Below are 15,605 nucleotides of genomic sequence, written 5' to 3' on the forward strand. Positions count from 1 at the left end.
AATGATGAGATATTTTCTTATCTTTGACAAATTGGGGATGGGGTCATTGGTTTCATCACTATTGAGTTACAAATGAGGTCTTTTAGCTCAACGAATTTGCAAGGTATTTATAGGGAATTGACGATTTGATCAACCTAGGTATTGTGCCATGACTTATTGACTTAAGAATATATTACATAGATTGCAATCATTGATAAAACTATCAATATATCTTGAGTGAATTCTATTAATTTAAAGAATATCTTAAAAGGGGATAGTTAAGGACTTTTTGATTGTTAATGGTCAAACATTTTTTAATTAAATTTTTGATGTTATGAAAAATATTTAAAAAAACTAAGGTATTTAGTATTAGTACCATACTTTTCTGAAGTAGATCTTCATTTGAAGGCTAAACTTTGAATAACCATGGAAACACTAATTTGTTTTGATGTTTAAGATATGATTTATCATTTATTGTTAATGCCATAAAAATTATTTAGTTGTAACTTACTCTTTTGCATTCAATTGCTGATAGTAAATCTCCTAAATATCAAGATATCGATTATTATTCCTTGTTTTGCCTCATTTTGACATTTTATTTGTTGAGATTATTTTTGATTCATGCCCTGGTTTGCCTTTTGAATATTATGTGTCATGTTATGATTAATTATTATTTGGATACTCGTGATTAATGATGCATATCATCTCTTCTTGAAAGTCTCTATAACAATCAATATAATGTGCTTGATCATTTTAGAGGGCCTACCATCTAGTTTTCAAATAATAATAATATAAGATCTATTTTATATGCCTATTCTTAATTGTCATTGACAATTATGACCTTCATATATTGATACTGCTTTGGACCTTTTTCTGAATATGGTCTCATATCAAAACTTCGATTGGAATGCTCCTATTTTTGTTAAAATGATATTGCTAAAAGAAACCAATATTGCCACAACATCCACAATCCATCATGCTTGACCACCAATTAGTACAGACAATAAATTACATTTGCTTATTCAAAGCATTCATACAATTAACTTTCTTTACTTTAAAATTCAATTGATACTATTGTTCATAATTATGGCCCTTGAAAAATTTAAATTTTGTCCATTTCCATACACTTGAGGTTGTCTTACCATGTCTGAATGAGATATCAGTTGATGGAGACACTTGAGTGCTGGTTATGCTTGAAATTGATATGCAGTGGTTCAGATGATTCTAAGCAGGGCAAGCAAATGGATGCTTTAAGTTATAAAATCTAGGCTTTATTGTGGTGTTGATCTAGGAATTTTCCTACTTACTATGTATATGAAGATGCATTCAAATGTTTAAGGGCATGACTACATGAATGTTCTCATGGAATACAGTGATTGGTGGCTATGTACAAAATGGTTGTTTAAATATTTTGAATTTTTAAAGAAAATTCAATTAGATTGGGCATAATCAAATTACACAACCATATTAGTATTGCCATGACATACACTAAAATGAGAGCTTAAGAGTAGAGTATGGATGTCCAACAAGCAAAGGAATGTATGCAAAATGTTATAGCTCATGAAATGTTTGACAAAATGTGTTGAAAACATGACCGGACTTTACAATATTGAAAATTTTATGCATCCAAATAAAAAAATAGAAATATAAATCATGAATGGAAATACATTACAAAATAAATGCAAACTATAACTCAAGGATTACGTGGAGAAACCCGAAAAAACTCCACACCCAAAGAGATCCAAGACTTGTATTAATCCTTCAAATGAATTACATTGATACAACTTCTCTTTATGAATCACTATGACACTTCATTGCTTCAATAGCTTGTGAATTAGCAATTTTTTTCCTTTCTACTCAAGCACTAAATAAATAGGCATGAGAGAAATTACAACTAACAAATGGTTTCTAAAACCATTTAGGCATAAATCACAAAATAAAGAAACTTCCTCTTGCAACTTGTGATTTTATCTACCTTCTATAAGATCTTCCTTATCTTCTCCAAGCTTTTCATTTAACTTCCACCTTTTCATGCTCTTTCTATTTTGACAATTAAAAAACACCTTACAAGTTGTCATAGTTGCATTTAGCAACTTTCATAGAAGATAATTACAAATTACCAATTAATAATTGAATATAAATATGATAAAAGCAAGGTTGAGACATTTTCTCAACAAAATGTATTATCAAATGTCAGCCTACAAAAATGATGTATGAACTTGAGAGAACATCTCAATGGAATTTGGAGTTGTGGAATATCTTTTTTGCTGCAAGAAAGGGGTCTATAGTATCTTCATGAAGTAGTTGTACCCCAAATTTTTCATTGTGCCTTTAAGTGTAGCAATATTCTTCTTGATGACAAATAGAGGGTCAAGCTTCTTGATTTTGGTATGGTGAAGCAGACATCATAATTGTTGGCAATTGACACTCATCAGATTCATTTTGTTGTCACTAATGGCAACAAGATTAGATGGAAGTCATATACCGGCATTAGGAGGCATATACCGACAGACACCGGCTTTGGAGCATTCAGGGCTACACCGACACCGACATCAGTACTTGAAGGAAGCCGACATCAAGGGAGATTTATTTAGTAAATCATTTTGTAATTATTGTTGAGGCCAACATTGAATAACTTTTGTAATACATTGTAAGCCGACATAAGACATATTGTTTGTAATGGGTATATAGGTTAGTCTGCTAGGTCATTTTGGATATGCCATAAGATATGATACAAGATATGACATAGGATGCGATAGAGGAGAATATAGCAGAACTATATAATGCGAAGTATATGTATGTAGATCATTTGTATGTGGATGCTATATCATGCAATGATTTGTAGATAGCTTGGAAAGCATTCTTGGAGGAGAAGAGATACCTGGTAGTAGGGTTCAAGGTTTATGAACCGGTACAGAGCAGAGCTAGAACCAAAACTCTATTTGGCATAGAAGATGCATTTTTGAGTTCATTTTTATTGTTTTACTTCAGCAGAAACTTGTAGTCAGTGAGACTTGTTCACATTATTTTCAGTTAAAGTTCGTGGGCGAATTTTTGATCGGGATGCCTTGTCTACTTCTTTAACTTTCTAGCTGCACTCGACATACGGGCCAAATGTCATCTCGGCGTTGCCCCGACGGTCCGTGTTTTATGATTCGAAGTCTGAAGCAGTGCGGAGGTGACAAATGGATCAGTTCTGGTGACTCGACATTTCTTTTGGGCCCCGCCCTGTGGTTTTAGAAAGATGGAGACACATGGCATCTTCGCACTATTGGTAGTATTTTGATTGGGAGGCTTTTCCATAGAGGTTCCCCTGAGCTTCCACGTGTCCTTCAGAGTTTGTGGTCTGCCAGGTAGTTCCACGACATGGCTTTTCTGTTCAGATGGGTATGAAGATCGTCGTGGCTGGGTGGGAGTAACAACTTCAGAGGTCGTTTTGCTGGGTGTGTTCCTGCGAAATGCCACGACATGGTTTTTCTGTTTCAGGGGTGGTTGCGATTGGCTGGCAGATGTTTGGGCTGTTAGCAGAGCCGTGGGCTCTATTTATGCTTTGATTTTCCCTTTTCTGGGGGTTCAAAACTTTAAAAAAGAAACAATTAAGTTTTCTTAGTTGGAATTTTTAGCCTTTTAGCTGTTACTGTTTTCTGAAGAAGGTCAATCAAATTGTGCCCGCGGCCTTTGTGATGCCTCTTTTCAACGTGCTTTGATGGTTTTCTACGCTTTCCCTTGTGATTCTGATAACTTTGGAAATATATATCGAAGACTCTGCCGATTAAGCTATGTTTTGCACTTGTTATCTGGTAGATGCATGATTGATATTTCTTTATGTTGCGAAGGAATTTTGATTGTATCTTAGTTGTGGTTCTGTCCGGATATGTAGATTGTTGAATGAGCTTTAAAACCGTATTTCTTTGGGTTTATATGCTGATTAATGTTTTTATAGAATGCTTTGGTGCATCGCCTCAGTAGTTTAGATCTTGTTGTTTCAAGTTTCCTTCTTCCTTTTTCTCAAAACCATAAGGAAGAGCCGGCTTCTCAATCCCAGAGGTCATTCAGTGAGTCTCGCACAATTGGTCCCCCATCACTGAATTTCTCATAAGGCTGTTTGCTTTCAGAGTAAAATTTAGAGTCAACAGTTCTTTTTCTAGCACGCTCGGTGGGACAATAGTTTGAATAAACCTTGAGCCAGTTTACGAGTCACAGGCCCGTCACCAGGAGTCAAACAACCATAAACCCCAGTTTACTCCTTCCCCCTGGTGAACGTTCATTTGGTTGTATCTTCTTCTTCTCAGAGCTTACCTATCTTTCCTACAGTCACTCTCACAACTATGGCACACGTTCCCCCTAGAAATTTGTGACTTGGAATAACGAGAGCCCCCTCATTCCTCCAACCCCACCTGTAGTCTGGGGACCAATTCCCACGGCCGCGCTGAAAGCTGTACCCAAGTTTACTGGAGAATGTCATAAGACTCCAGGGGAGCATTTACAAGATATAGCCAACGTCTGCATGGTTCACGACATTACTGAGCAACATGTAGCCTTGAGATTGCTCGTAGCCTCTTTCAAAGGAAGAGCTCTAGATTGGTTCAGATCCTTGGGGCCCAATACTATAGCAGATTGGGATCAGTTGGGTGACTGTTTCTTTCAGAGATTCTCTAACAAGGCCGACAGATCGTCACTGATACACTAGTTGATCACAATAAAGAGGGCTCCTCAAGAAGCGTTGACGAAATTTAACTTGAGATTCCAGTGGACCTGGCAAAGAATACCTCTAGCCGCCCGCCCTCTTGCGGATATGGCGTTTGTTTTCTAACTAAAGGATTTTAATTCTGACATATCAGTGATGATCCAATCTCTAAGTGGTAATACCCTCCCGCAAGTGTTCGACATAGTAGTACAAGCAGAAAATAATTTAATCGACACCGGAAAAGATCGCCCCTCACCCCATCATGCCAGTGTTTCCTGAGATATCTCACCAAATTATTGAGGAATTCGTCCCTAGTACATCTACTCCACAATATATGTATGTGTATCCCGACCCCCAACAAACATATGTCCCTAGCTGCAGAGGTTAATGACATGAAATATTTACTGAGATCCTTCTCAAACGAAATCGTTAATCTGAAGAGAGCCCAAATCTCACCCACTAGACCCCCTTTTCAGCAAAATTTCCAAGGAAACCGACCCCCATACCAGCATAATCAACATGCAAACCACCGTGCCGATAAGTCTGCCTAGCCGAACGGTCAAATAGTCCTAGTCCCCAATCCTTTGCAGACCGTTTATCCCAACACCGAAAAAGAGTTGGTAGTGGGTCAAAATAATCTAGCGGATGATACTAATTCTTGGTGTTTTCCTTCCAACAACTCTCACACACCAAGAAATTGTTTGAGAGGAAATCTACAACAAAAGATTGCAGAGCAACGGAGCCTAGGCGTGATGCCTGATGAGTCTGCTTATGCATCCCCTGGTATGGATAATGCTTCTCTCATCGCCCAAATGTAGGGTATGTCAATGCAACAGGAGACAAAGATTGCCCCAGATCACACATTATTCTCTTGGACAGAAGACATGGATGCGGTGTTAACCAATGGCACAACTACCTCAAAGGAGGGAATCCCCTTCGTACAACTTGATTATAATCTCTGCTCTAAAAGATATTTCACCAAGGAGAATTTGAACACATTAGGGAGAATACCCACAGGTAAAGCTCCTGAGCAACCTGCAGTCGTCCCTACATACCCGAGGAAAGAGTTTGTTCCTTTCAAGCCAAGAGAGCCAAAAGCATCAGTGCCCATGATATTGGATGTGGTGGAGCAGTTGAAGAAGGCCCCAACCAATGTATCTCTGTGGGACCTCCTTAGCATCCTGGAGCAAAAGAATTGGCTGAAGGAGGCCCTGTCCGACACCAGTGAAAGCGCAACCGGAGTCTCCGCCAAAGTTCCAAAGTACAACGAAAGAGAGCCCCAACCCTCTACAGAGAAATCATGCTCTCCAACGGTGTTAACCAACGAGACCACGTCTCCCAAGGCTTAGATGGAAGGTAAGCCCAAACCCAACCCATTCTATCTAACCCTTATAGTCGGGGATAAACTCTTGCATAATTCTATGATAGATTCCGGAGCTAGCACTACCATCATGCCCAAACAGATCGCTGAGGTTTTGAATATCAAGTACGAACCTTTGAATAGGGGATTCATGCAATTAGATCATAGAAATAAAGTTCAGACCATAGGTCTCATTAAAAGTCTCCTGCTGACATTGTTCGCGTGCCCCAATATTACTGTGCCCCAAGAAATAGTGGTCATCGACATCCCGCCTATTTTTGGGCTCTGCCTTTCCTGGGATTTTACTACCAAGATAGGAGGCTATCTGTCCTTAGATTGGTCTCACCTCATCCTCCGCACCCAGTGTGGAACCAAACTTAAAATCTTTTTAGAGCCCCTTCATGCCGAGCACGTAGTAGACTTGGCCATGATTTATTTTGAGCCCACTCATACTTCCATCTCGAATGAAGAAAGGAAAGTCGTAGAGCTCCTGGAAGACGAGGAAGTGACCAGATAGATCCCACCAAACCAAGAGGTTTTCTTAAATGAATTCATAGACTCCGATCCATTCTCCAACTATCATGCTACCAACCTAGGCACCTATTGTATTTTTAACGAAAACCAGGTCGTCTCAAATATTATCAAAGAGCCTTTCTCTAAGGAAGAATTGTCATCTACTCTCTGGAACTTGCATTTTAATGGTGCAAGATGCAAAGTAGATTCCAGAGCCAGAATTTGCCTCACTTTGCCTTCCGACGAGCAAATCTTGAAGTCTTTCCACCTACAGTTTGCATGCTCAAATAATGAGGCAGAATACGAAGGACTGATCCAAGGTCTGAGCTTGGCGGAGAAGACGGGTATCAAGAAACTAAGAGTCTTGGGTGACTCTGAGCTGGTGGTACACTAGGTTCAAGGAATTTCCAGCACTAAACATGTCCGCATGAGATCCTATCACGCTAGAACATGGGATTTAATTGAAAGCTTCGACGTTTTCAACATCCAGAGTATCCCCCGAAAAATAAATGCTGTCGCCGATCAGATGGCTACAACTGGATCGCATTTTGACCCTACTACGGATCTGCTTGCCAATTCCCAAATAGTTTGTGTGGTTTTCCAACCAGCTATCGCTGACAGCGATACTCAATGGCAAGTTTTTGAGAGTAATGAGAAGATTGCACCGTTCATTCAAAACTCAGGGGAGTTTGCAAATCAGCTGCAACCTAAAGTGAAGGAGGCTTACGAAGACCAAATCCTCCAGCTCAAATCCAATAAACTTCCTAATGGTCTGATCACCTTGGAGAATTTGTTCGACCATGATGACACCAAAAAGGACAAGCGGAAGCTTACAACTGATAAAGGAGATTATATCAAAATGTTGGTAGGAGATGGGAGAATACTTAAATTAGGTAAAGATGTTTCTCCGGAGGATAGGAGCGTTTGGCTCGGTATTGTGACAAATACACGGGTGTCCTGGCATGGTCTTATGAATATTTGAAAGGATATAACCCCAACGTCATTCAAAATACTATTGAACTCACTGATGGGGCTAGGACAGTCCGACAGAAGAAAAGGTCAGTCAATCCGAAGATTGAGTGCCTCACGGCTCAAGAGTTGAGAAAGCTAATCGAGTCCCAGATTATCTACCCCATTAAACACAACATGTGTGTTGAAATGTGACGACTGATCAACAAAGTACTATACACTCAGCATGTATCCTCGCCGGGGTCTGGAGCCGGGTCGGGCCCTGAGTAGGGGTTTGGGGGCGGGAGCCCCCGAGAAATTTTTTTTTTGGGTATTTTTTTGATGAAAACTGACATTGTAATAAAAACCCTAAAAAGGCCGACTCTGTTTTTGCCCTAAAAATGCATGTTATAAGCGGTTGGGATACTTAAGACATTGTAATGTTGATGTATTGTTTTTGCTGGATAATAAGAAAGATTGAACGACTGTGTATGGTGGACGTAACCCATTCTGGGTGAACCACGTTAAATCTCTGTGTTATCTGTGTCCTGTTTTATTTCTTTATCTTTTGTATTTAAATCTGCATATAATTATTAGTTCATATTTGCTTCGGATCTGCTTGAAACCCTAACAATTGGTATCAGAGCGAGGTTTTCTATAAATTGGCAGGACTTTCAGATTTGAGAGGGAGCAATGGAGGATTCCAAATTCAAGGTCAAAAAGTTTAACGGCCAGAATTATCAGTTATGGAAAATGCAGATGGAGGATTACCTATATCAAAAGGATTTGTGGCAGCCATTGGAAGGAAAGGCAAAGAAACTGACCACAATGTCAGATGAAGAGTGGGACATTTTAGATAGAAAGGCACTGGGATCCATTCGATTGTGCCTTGCATCGTCTGTAGCATTCAATATAATAGAAGCAAAAATGACTGTAGATTTGATGGCGACATTGGCTAAGTTGTATGAGAAACCCTCGGCTTCGAATAAGGTATTTCTTATGAAGCGTCTGTTTAATTTGAAAATGAGTGAGGGAGGATTTGTAGCGGAGCACTTAAATGAATTTAATACAATTACCAGTCAATTGTCTTCGGTAAAAATTACTTTTGCAGAAGAGGTTAGGGCTCTCTTGATTTTATGTTCTTTGCCAGAAAGCTGGAATAGCTTGGTTATGGTTGTAAGTAACTCTATCTCTGGTAAAAATACTTTGGTATTTGATGATATTGTTGGTGTTATCCTAAGCGAGGAAATGCAAAGGAAAAACATAGGTGAGACTCCAACATCATCGGGTAGTGTTTTGAATATGGAGAACCGAGGAAGATCAAAGGAAAGAGGAAAAGGCCCTGGGAATGAGAAGTCACGAGGGAAGTCAAAGAAAGGACACTCTCAATCTAGAGGAAAGAAAGATTGCTGGTACTACGGAAAGCCTGGTCATCTAAAGAAAGAGTATTGGTCTCAGAAAAACAAAGGAGACAAAAATGAAAATGACAGTTAGGAAGCTAATATTGCAAGTAATACTTTACAAGATGCTTTAATCTTATGTTTGGATAATGTTAATGATTCCTGGGTAATAGATTCTGGGGTTTCTTTTCATGCTACACCCCATAGAAAATATTTTCTAGACTATGTTCAAGGTGATTTTGGACAGGTATATTTGGGTGATGATGAGCCCTGTCAAATTGTTGGAAAATGAAAGATAAAGATCAAGTTGTAGAATGGAAATGACTTGTTTCTGTAGGAGGTAAGACATGTTCCTAATTTAAGAAGAAATTTAATTTATGTAGGGCAACTAGGTAGTGAAGGTTGCATAGTTACCCTCTCAGACAGTATGTGGAAGGTCACTAAAGGATCATTAGTAATAGCTAAAGGTGCGAAGGTAGGCACACTTTATCTGTGTACAGGTAACACTTACTCTACCCTAGCTGCTACAGACAAAGTTACTGCAGGGACAACAACAATAAATGTTGCAAGAACAAATTCGATAATGTGGCACCATAGGCTTGGGCACATGAGTGAGAAAGGGATGAAAACCCTTCACTCCAAAAATCTATTGCCAGGACTAAAGAAGATTGATTTAGAGTTCTGTGAAAACTGTGTTTATGGTAAACAAAAAAGAGTCAGATTTCTCAAGGTTGGGAAAGAGAAGAAGAGTGAGAAGTTAGAGCTTGTACATTTAGATGAATGGGAACCGGTTCAGGTATCATCTCTTGGTGGCTCTTGTTATTATGTTATTTTTATTGATGATTCAACTAGAAAAACATGGGTATATTTCCTAAAACAAAAATTAGATGTTTTTGAAACTTTTAAGAAATGGAAAGCTTTGGTTGAGAATGAGATAGGAAAAAAGTTGAAGTGTCTCAGATCGGATAATGGAGGTGAGTATTGCAGCAAAGCATTTGAAAATTATTGCTCCTTAAATGGGATTCAAAAGCAAAAGACAGTTCCAGGAACTCCACAGGAAAATGGTGTGTCAGAGAGAATGAATAGGACTATCATGGAACGCGCGAGGAGCATGAGATTGCATGCTGGATTGCCCTTACATTTTTGGGTAGATGCTGTACATACTACTGTCTATTTGATAAATAGAGGACCTTCAACCCCTTTGGATAGTGGTATTCTAGAGGAGGCATGGACTAGTAAAAAGGTAAATTATTCTTTTCTAAAAACTTTTGGTTGTGAAGCTTTTGTCCATGTTGATAAAAAAAATAGAACCAAGCTTGATGCTAAATCTCAGAAATGTACCTTCATTGGATATGGGATAGATGAATATGGCTATCGGTTATGGGATTTTGAAAATAAGAAAATAATTAGAAGTAGAGATGTTATATTCAATGAGAAGGTCATGTATAAAGAACAAATGCAGGAAAAGAAGCATGAATAGGACAAACAAGAATATGTGGTGTTGGATGAGATTCCTGAAAATGAAATGCCACAAGTAGCTGATGCTCAGCAACAACAGATTGTCCCACAAACTCCTGCAAGTTTTAGATGTTCTACGAGGACAAGTAGACCCCTTGAAAGATTTTCTCCTTCTTTGTATTCTATTTTATTAACGGATTCTAGTGAACCCAAAGAATATGAAGAAGCAATGCAGGTAGATGCCAAACAACAGTGGGAGCTAGGCATGAAAGAGGAGATGGACTCCTTGATGAAAAATAAGACTTGGGACTTAGTCCCTTTACCTGCAGAAAAAAGAGCCTTGCCTAACAAATGGGTTTATCGGCTAAAGGAGGAGGAAGGAGGTCAGAAAAGATATAAGGCTAGACTTGTGGTAAAAGGTTTTGCATAGAAAAAAGGTATAGATTATGATGAAATATTTTCTCCAGTTGTAAAAATGACTTCAATTAGAACTGTACTTAGTCTTGTGGCTGCAGATGATTTACATCTTGAACAATTAGATGTCAAAACAACTTTTCTCCATGGAGATTTGGAGGAGGAAATTTACATGTTGCAACCACAGGGACATGAGGTCAAAGGTAAGGAGAACTTGGTGTGCAAGTTGAAGAAAAGTTTGTATGGCCTAAAGCAAGCACCCCAACAATGGTATTTAAAATTTGATAGTTTCATGGTTGAACACGGTTATCATAGATGTCATTCTGATCATTGTGTATATTTTAAGAGATTTGATAATGGCAGTTATATTATCCTGTTGCTTTATGTTGATGACATGCTTGTTGCTGGGTCTAACATGCAAGATATAAATGATCTTAAATAGAAATTAGCTAGGTCATTTGCTATGAAGGATTTGGGTGCAGCTAAGCAAATTCTCGGTATGAGGAATACATGGGACAGGAAAAATAGAACCTTGAATTTGTCCCAAAGTGAGTATATAAAGAAGGTGTTGAAAAGATTTAACATGCAGGATGCAAAATCAATTAGTACACCTTTGGCTAGTCATTTCAAATTGACTAAGGAGATGTGCCCAAAGGCATAGGAAGAGGTTAATAAAATGTCTAACATCCCGTATTCATCAGCTGTTGGCGGTCTGATGTATGCAATGGTATGCACAAGGCCAAATATTGCACATGCAGTGGGAGTTGTGAGCAGGTTTATGAGTAATCCGGGTATGGAACATTGGATTGCTGTGAAATGGATTCTTTGGTATTTGAAAGGAACTACTACGAAGGCATTATGTTTCAAAGGATCTAATGCTGCTCTGAGTGGATTTGTTGACTCTGATCTGGCAGGTGATATTGATTCACGAAGGAGTACTATAGGGTATGTTTTTAATATAGGGGGAACTGTAGTCAGTTGGATTTCTAGGCTGCAAAAGGTTGTTGCACTTTCAACCACGGAAGCTGAGTATGTTGCTGCTATAGAAGCCAGCAACAAGATGATTTGGTTGCAATATTTTCTGGAGGAAATGGGTTAGACACAAGAGGATAGCCCATTGTATACTGATAGCCAGAGTGCCATTCATCTTGCGAAGAACTCTGCTTTTCAATCAAGGACAAAGCACATTCAGCTCAGGTACCACTTTATCCGGACTATTTTGGAGGAGGGTCAGTTACGGTTTGAGAAGATTCACACAAGTGAGAATCCTGCTGATATGTTCACGAAGGCAGTTCCACAGGAGAAGCTGATTTCTTCATCAGTTTATGTTGGTCTTCTTGATTAATAATTGTGGAATTTATACCAGTCAAGTCTTAGTGTTTTATCCAGCAGATGTTGCATGTATAGTGGTGTCATGTAGTATCAGTCTCCAAGTGGGAGATTGTTCGGTGTGGAGCCTGATTAGTCTCCAAGTGGGAGATTGTTGAAATGTAGTGACTGATCAACAAAGTACTGTACACTCAGTACGTATCCTCACCGGGGTTCGGGGGTGGCAGCCCCCGAGAAAAGTGGGGGTTCGGGGGCGGGAGCCCCTGAGAATTTTTTTTTTGGGTATTTTTTTGATGAAAATCGACATTGTAATAAAAACCCTAAAAAGGCCGACTTTGTTTTTGCCCTAAAAATGCATGTTATAAGCGGTTGGGATGCTTAAGGCATTGTAATGTTGATGTACTATTTTTGCTGGATAATAAGAAAGATTGGACGACTGTGTATGGTGGACGTAACCCATTATGGGTGAACCACATTAAATCTCTGTGTTATCTGTGTCCTGTTTTATTTCTTTATCTTTTGTATTTAAATCTGCATATAATTGTTAGTTCATATTTGCTTCGAATCTGCTTGAAACCCTAAAAATGTGGGTGTCCAATTTGGCGCCTATAAGGAAAAAGAATGGAGATATCAGACTCTATGTAGATTTTAGAGATCTAAATCAGGCGTCTCTCAAAGATCACTACCCCTTGCCTTCAATGGAGCAGTTGCTGAGCACAGTGGAGGGATCATAAATGTTCTTGATGCTTGATGGTTTCTTGGGGTATAATCAAGTCCTGGTGAAGCCGGAAGACCAACACAAGACAACTTTCACCACTAAGTGGGGAACATTCGCATACCAAAAGATACCTTTTGGGTTGTCAAATGTTGGAGAAACTTTTCAAAGAGCTATGGATTTGGCCTTTAAAGAGCTCATTAATAAAATTATTCTGATATACTTGGATGACCTAACAATGTTTTCTAAACACCGAGAGGATCATTTTGATCATCTTGAACTAGTTTTCAAAAAGTGCCTCGAGTTTGGGATTTCCTTAAACCCAAAGAAATGTATCTTCATCGTTCCCAAAGGTAAGCTACTAGGACATATAGTGTCCAAGGAAGGTGTCTCCATCGACCCAAACCAAGTCAAGGCATTAAAAGACCTTCCCCTTCCAGTCAACAAAAAAGGAGTCCAGTCTTTCCTAGGAAATGTCAACTTTGTTAGCCATTTCATTTCTGATTTTGCCAGAGTAATAAGGCCCATCATCCTGATGCTCAAGAAGGAGACACATTTCAAATAGACTCTTGAAGCCAAAGGATCTTTCGACAAAATCAAGGATGCCATATGTTCATCTCCCATGTTATCTAACCTAGATATATCAAAGGATTTCATAATGTATGTTGTTTCAGGTCAATACAACATTGCCATGGTCCTAACCCAAAAGGATGTCGAAAAGGGTAGCGAGCATCCCATAGCTTTCCATTCAAAGACTCTCAAAGAATATGAGGCTAAATATAATTTCGTCGAAAAGAAAGCCTTGGCCATAGTGAAGGGATTGAAGAAATTTAGGCACTTCATTGCCTGCAATAAAACCACCATAAATGTAGCTCCTCCTGCAGTTTGAGAATACATCATGGAGGGTGATATCACTGAAAAGAGGGTCAATTGGATCACTAAGATCCTGGAGCACGATATCGACATCAGGCCAACCAAAATAGTTCGCGGCAGAGGCTTATGCAAATATATAGTTCATGAATGCGAACCCCATGAAGACGAGATGGCTACAAAGGAAGCCGTGATGTTTTCCCCCGAGTCCCCAAACACATGCTGGATGGAGGCCAGAAAGGACTTTATGAAGATCAGGATTTTCCCCGAGGGTCTCCCTCCGAAAAATAAAAGGTTCTAGACTCCAAAACAACGGTTTCCTTCTGGTAGATGGTGTGCTTTTCAAAAGAAATTTTGATGGGGTCTTGCTCTGGTGCGTGGACAAATGCAAAATTGATAAAATCTTACATGAATTCACTATGGTTCATTAGGAGGCCATTTCTGTGCACAGACAAACATCATCAAAATCACCCAAGCCGGATATTTTTGGCCCTCTATGTTCAAAGATGTGCACGTTTTGGTAAGGGAATGTAAGGAATGCCAGTATTATATTGGTAGGAGTAGAAAAACGACAATGCCCCTTAGACCTGTGATGATAAAAGAGCCTTTCGCCCAGTGGGGACTTGATTTTATAGGGATGATGAACCCCCCCAGTTCAGCCGGACACAAGTGGATCTTGATCGCCACCGACTACTTCACTAGGTGGTCCGAGGCTGTCCCTTTAAAATATTCGTCGGAGAGTGAAGTGCCGACTTTCCTAGAAGACCTGGTGTGCCGATATGGTCCGCCCAAGACCATCATATCAGACAACGCACGTGCATTCACCGGTTCCCAAATAACCTAGTTCACCCTCAACAGAGGTATCTACCTCAAAACCTCTTCCAATTACTATCCATAAGGGAACGGTCTCACCGAGTCTACTAACAAGAACCTTATCAGGCTCATTAAGAGGATAGGCTTAGAATATAAGAGGGAATGACACCACCACCTGAGGAGTGCATTGTGAGCGGACCGAATAACACCCAAGCAGGTTCTAGAAAACTCCCCATACAAGCTGGTTTATGGGAAGGATGCACTATTTCCTACCTCTTTAGAGATCCCAACCCTGTAGCTACTTAAGTCTATCGAGGTGTCAGAGAACAACCCGATTGCCGTAAGGTTGGTGGAAATTATGGAGTTCGAAGAAGCCAGAGAGACAACTTTTGCATCTCTCCAAGACCGCTAGCAAACCATCAAGAGGTGGGCTGACAAAAAAAGAGTTCCAATCAGGTTTTCAGCCCAGGGGACCTCATGCTGAAATATAACGAAAGAGCAGCCAACCCTAGTCAGCACGCCAAGTTCGATGGTTTGTGGGAGGGGCCTTTCCGTATTGTAAATTGTAAGGGTGTTAATTCTTTTGACCTCAAAGATATGAATGGAGATTCTCTCCGGATCCCAGTCAATATGTTCCACCTCAAACCTTTCTATTAAGATTTTCTTCCTCCCCAAATGTATATATTGTAAATAGTGCTTTTGCATGCCTTATTTATTTTAATTATTCTCAGTCATATCCAAGCAAGGTAATTGTAGTGACAAAATATGGCATACTAAGCAAAAAGAGAAAAAGTTATCATATTATGGGCATTTTGTTTTACATATTGAAGGGTGATCCTTTGGTCCTATTTTACAAAAAGTAATAAGTCAATTGCTGCAGGCTAGACTGCTACTTTCTCTTTGATCCTCCTCGTCTTCACCATCCCCCATCTGGAAGTCTGGGTCCCTGCTATCATCTAGAGCGTCATCTCCCTCTGACCACTTATGGCCTTGATTGTCATCACGCACCCCATCCATGTAGACGATGACCAGGTTCGGTTGTATATGTGATGTCAAAACTCGAGGGAAAATGTAGTCCCTAAAATCAGAATACCATTTGGTTCCATCCGGAACAGGGAC

This window comes from Cryptomeria japonica, chromosome 1 (assembly GCF_030272615.1).
Source record: "Cryptomeria japonica chromosome 1, Sugi_1.0, whole genome shotgun sequence".
NCBI lineage: Eukaryota > Viridiplantae > Streptophyta > Pinopsida > Cupressales > Cupressaceae > Cryptomeria > Cryptomeria japonica.